Here is a 5,588-nt window from a genome sequence, read left to right as displayed (position 1 = left end):
TCCCGCACGGCAATGACTGCAGTTAGCGGGCCAGAGGGCTGCGGGGACAGGCGGCCCTGTAGGGACTGCTGGTACGTGGTCGGATGGAGAGCTAGCACCCCCAGGCCGCCGTCGCTGCGGAAGAGGATGTAAGTCACTGCAGCATTGGGGCCCTTGCAGTAGGGTCACCAGGGAGTCCAGGAGCACACCCCGGGGCAGAGCCAGCTGAGCGGAGCCATTGAAGAGTGAAGGGGCCACCACCGGGGCGCGTGGTTCCTCTTCCTCTGGTTCTCCACGTGCAGCCTCAGCAATGCCCGCCCAGGAGCCGCGGAAAGCCGCCGTCGAATGCCTCCAACTCCAGCTGCACTTCAGTCAGCTCCTCCGGGTCCAAGAGCCGTCGTGTACTCAGCTTCCCGGTAGTCGGACACGGCGCCCCCGGGGCAGCCCACCTCGACTTCCAGCAGCTGGCAGGTGACCTGGCCGTCGCGTCCCGGGCGGCCACCGTGGCCAGGTCGCCCCAGGCGGGTTGTTCTCGCGCAACGACACCTCGTAGACTGGCCGCGTGAAGAGAAGCGCATTATAGTTCTCCTTGCCCACACGCACCGTGTAGGGCCGCGCCGCGGTTCTAGACCATCAGCCTCAGGTTATACCAGACAATGCGCTCGCGGTGCAGCGCCGCGGCAGTCACCGCCAGGCCCCCTGGGCCGGCTGCAGCCGATAGTGCTCGTGCCGGTAGAGGGCGCAGCGCACCTGCGGGTTGGCGCCAGAGTCCCTGTCCGAGGTGCTGACCAGCGCCACCAGGCTCTGGTGTGTTGTCATTGACGTCGCGAATGCGCAACGTGACTTTGAAAGTCGAGTGGCCAGGCCAAGGACCGCAAACCTGCTCCCGCACGTCCTGCTAGCAGGTGTCCTGACGCTCGTAGCCCACACGCCCTCCGACAGGCTGAGGAGACCCGGACGTGGATCGAGCTGGAAGAGGCAGTGTGCCTCGGGCGGGGTGCGGGCACTCAAAGAGAACACCACGTCGCTGTTGGGGCCTTCGTCGGGCCCCGCCGCACCCGGTTCGAGCAGCAGCGAGCCCACCCTGTCCTCTGGCAAATCCACGTCGGGCTCAGCGCTCTACAGAAAAGCCTGATTGCTTTTGTTGGCGTCCACGGTCCACGGTGGGCGGCCGCCGTCCTGAACCACCAGGTCCCCGCTGTAAGTGGCCTGGCTCTCGCGGTCCAGCTCCTGCAGCAGCACCAGGTCCGCGCACTGGGCGTCTGCAGCTCCACGCGGAAGGGACTGTGCTGCTGGGTCAGGCGTGTGGTCTGCAACTGGTTGACGCCCATGTTCTTGTCAGCGGGGATGCGCGTGCCCTTGGACACCTCCATGGGGATCTGGACCCAGGGGAAGCGCAGCGCGTGGTCATTGACATCTCTCACCTCCACGTGCACCAACCAGAACAGCTCCTGGGAGAAGCTGACCACATCGAAGGCCAGCACGCACTGCGAGCCCCGGCGATACAGCCGCTGTGGTCCAGGCCAACGTCCCCCACGGTCAGCTGCCCATCGCTCTGGCGCACCCGAAGCAGCGAGCTGTTGGACTGCTTCATCAGGTGGAACTGGCCTGGCGTAGCGCTGGGAGTTAAACATGTGGTCAGAAAGAGCACCGATGAGGATGCATCACTGAGGAAATTGACAGTTTCAGTGCAAGACCCTAACACCATCAGCAGCCACAGAATCAGCAAAGTACAGCTCTGTGAGAATGTCGGTGAGAAAACTGAGCCTCAGTGAGACATCTTTGTTCTCCAAAGAGAAAATCCAAACTCAGGCCATGTGAGCTCAGGCTTCCAGCTCTCTCAAGCCCTCCCAAGGGCAAAGTCAGGAGACACCTGCTCTCTTGAACACATTCCATCACAAAACTCTCTTTGCAGTGTGATCACTATTCTCTCCCCTACGCCTTAGGCATGCCTCTTCCAAATTCTACCCAGGAGGTTACATAGAGAAGAATGTGCAAATAAGCATCCAGGGGCCAGTCCACAGAGTCCTCAGCAGGAGCAGGTTGTTCCTCTAAGGGGTTCACAGAAGGTCCTGGGGAGCTGAACAGTGGCCACCACAGTGCAATGGGGTCATTTAGATCCCTATAGAAAGTTACACTATTAAAATGCATCCCGCCTGCTTTTCCAGTGTACTTGCCTTTCACTTTCATAACAGGAGGAGGAGATCCACGGCCTCTTTATTTCTTCCCAAGCACACTTACATATTCTTCAGACAGAGGGATGACTGCTCTTCTTTACCATTTTGAAATGAACGCATATTTGCTCACTGTGGTGTATCCTTTGCCACTCACAATTATCAATCTATGGTGAACTCTCATTTCCCTTGTTGAAAGATTCTGGGAGAGCAGCTTCTGGAGTGTGTCAAGCAATAGCTAATCAGGGAAGAATTGTTTTCCAAAGTAATCATTTCCCAGTAGCTTTTTCTATAGAAAAGAAGCGATTAATGATAAAATTCCAGCCCCTTCCTCTCCTTTTATGTCAGTAATTATTCACATATGAAGAATTAGTGTCGGGCAGTGAGGTTTGTTAACCACAGACCACCGTAAAGGATAGCTAAGGGTCAGAACAAGATTTTGGAAAATATATTGCAGTCAGTCTTCTTAGGAAATTGCTACTGACCAATTATTTTTTAAAAGCCCTTGGCTGAAGAACACCCCAGGTGGCCTGCTAGGCTGAAGGCCTGAGAAACATCAGCCCATTTCTGTAAAGCACAATAAATAACCCTGTGTTCTCTGCATGTGTGAAATGTTCTAAATGCTGAAGAGTCCCACGTGCTAATGATGACAGTGCTGAAGCCACAGAGTTGTCATCAGTGCAGAGTATCATTTCACTAGTCATCTTGAATCATATCAGTGGACAGGCTGAGTTATTAATATGCCCAGGCTAGTCCTGGCTCCCACAGGATCTTAACTTTATCAATTCCTGCAGGGACATGTCAGTAAATGATTAGAGGGTTTTTTTTCCCTCACTCTTAGAGAATGCTGCCTCCATTTTAGACCCAGGACCTACGAATCCAGTTCTGAACCTGAGCCACCTTTGATGAGATAATTAATGTGTAGGAGTTTCAATTGAGTGGAACATTTGACAGTGACTCTAATTATAAGTACAGCAACTCATATCAGAGTAGCACAGTGGAAACCGTGAGGTGATTTTGGTAGGGTACTCAGAGACCTGGAAAAAGAGAAAGTGCTTCTTCTTGTTTACTTTAGATTTTCAGTTGTGCTTGATGAGGTATTATTCTGAGGAAGGGATCAGCTCTACTTAAGCTTCGTGAGACCAGATTCCTTTTAAGCCAATATCCTTTGTGGCATATTAAGCCATTTTCTTTCTTAGAGCTGAGCGTACCATGGAAGCCCTAGTTATTCAGCTTCTGAGTCTCAGGGAAGACAAGAGGTTCCCATGGCTAACTTCTTAATTCTTAGACAACCCTTGACTGAAGACTGAACACATCCAGTTGATTCTTTCTGAAAAGGTGCATGCTTCCATATACATCAGCCAGGAGAGGGACCCACTTTCCCATAATCCGAGACTCATCCCTTCCTCCTCTCTTCTCCCTCATCTCACACAATCCCTGCCAGGCCTCCTGCTAATCTTCAGCATCATTGTTGCCACTCACAATCAGAAAAAAAACCTCAGCATACTAGAAATGAAGAATAGTCCATAACTCTATCTACAGAACATCAAAAGATCCAGTTAAAAGAATGTAAAAAGCAGGCAATCAAGCACATTACCTCCACAGAGATAAACATCTGGATGCTTATGTTGGGAAATATCAGTGCTGATGTTTGAATGCCTTAATTGCATTTCCCTATACTTTTCCTCCAGCTGTTTGGCATCAAGGAGACCCTCCACAATGAGGAATGTGTGATATTGTCGGTGATTCATTATTAGCATTATCATAGTTTCACAGTAAGCAACCACCTGATTAAAACACTGTTTTATGAATGAAGGACAGCTGGAGTCTCAGAAAAGAGACATTTTCTGAGGCAAAAAATCAGTTCTGTGCTGGTAGAATAACAAGCTGAATAATAAAGAAACTGTATGATCTGCTTCACTAGGGATGTGTCATCAGGAAGCTGTGTTTACAACCCTCTGCTGCTGGTGCACTCATGTTCCATTCTAGTGGCTCTGCTAGATAAAAATCTGTCTCAATATTAAAAGCATTGTGGCAGAAATTTGCTTTATGTTGTTTGTTTTCCCATTTGCCAGCATATTGCCAAACTACAAGACCATAAAATGTAGTTTTGATCTCTGTTGGAGTCAAATAAAGCAAAATAAACAACAGGGGAGAGGGGGACCTGAAAAGACCAAAATGTGAATAAAGCAGCAATTTGTTCCTCTTGCTCAGTTTGGTTTTCAAAAGGGAGGGTGAGGTATTTTGGTGAACTCTTACAGCATTCACTTTTGTTCCTAAAACAAAAGCATCTAACAAGCTAGTCCCACACCGTGCCACCAAATGCCAAAAAATCAGATCAGTAAAATGGGATTTGCATTCTGATCATTTAAATGAAAGATTTTTTATTTTGCCGAATGCATAAAACCAGTATGTCCCTTTACCCACTAAAGTATACGATACGTAAGCTAAAGTGACTTTCGACAAATGAGATAGAGTAAAATATATGCTCTCCTCATTCAGAATAGTGTCTGTGCTTTCACAAGCTTCCTTGTTCTGTTCCTATTATGTAAAATTATTACATAGGTTTGGGGGGGCAGAAATTAAGTCACAGGAAAGCTCCTAATGTAGAATTTGGCTGGTTAATGGTATCCAAGTGACAAATAAGAACCAACTTGTATACGACCTTGAACTAATAGTTCCCTAGGTCAGAAACAGTTCCCATGGCATTTAGAACAAATTGCTCTGTGTTCTACACTGAGACCCATTTTCATTTCTCAACTCAACAAACATTCCAGAGACAAATGAGCAAATATTATGAAGTAGAACGCCACTGTCTTCAAGAAGTAAGTTCCAGAAATTGAAGCCATTAAAACTGTTTGAAAGAAAACAAATCAATATAACAGCTTTTTTTTTTGCCTCTTTTAAAAATCATACCTTGAAAAACTAAACACAATCTGCAGCAGTACGAGCATCTAAAACAGGGAGAAGTTGTTTTAAGTTATCTCATAAGAAGTATTATTATTATCTCACATCCCTGTTACCCCATTTCATAATTAATGTTATTAGGTCTTGACTGTGCAGTCATTTGTGAGAAAAGTTATCAGCAAATTGCTGGTCATTTTTGTTAAATTGTTCTCAGGGAAAATGACTCAGTTCTGAAATCAGCCAAAATACTGCCTATGTGAGGAGGATAGAAACAAATAAGTTATATTTAGTCAACTGTTCAAGTGTTTTAACCTAGAGAAAATCACAAGAAATCACTAGAGAGTATCAACACTAATCACAAGTCCTTTAACATAAAATAAAGATTTACAAGATGTAATCTTCACTTAAAAAAAATTTCCTGCAAGGATCATTATGTTACTAAAGATGTTATCAAAACTATGAAATATTAAAATACTGCATAAAACTAGGTCTTAAACTACAGATTTTATTAGTATCTTTGCAAGAAGA

General features: G+C 47.2%; 1 pseudogene; it reads right to left on the bottom strand.

Annotated features, from left to right (window-relative positions):
* Nucleotides 1-347: 347 nt before the first annotated feature.
* Nucleotides 348-1,687, bottom strand: LOC143680480 (protocadherin-8 pseudogene; annotated as a pseudogene).
* Nucleotides 1,688-5,588: the final 3,901 nt, after the last annotated feature.

Source organism: Tamandua tetradactyla, chromosome 4, assembly GCF_023851605.1.
Source record: "Tamandua tetradactyla isolate mTamTet1 chromosome 4, mTamTet1.pri, whole genome shotgun sequence".
Classification (NCBI taxonomy): Eukaryota; Metazoa; Chordata; class Mammalia; order Pilosa; family Myrmecophagidae; genus Tamandua; species Tamandua tetradactyla.
This window is presented reverse-complemented; position numbering and strand designations above follow the sequence as displayed.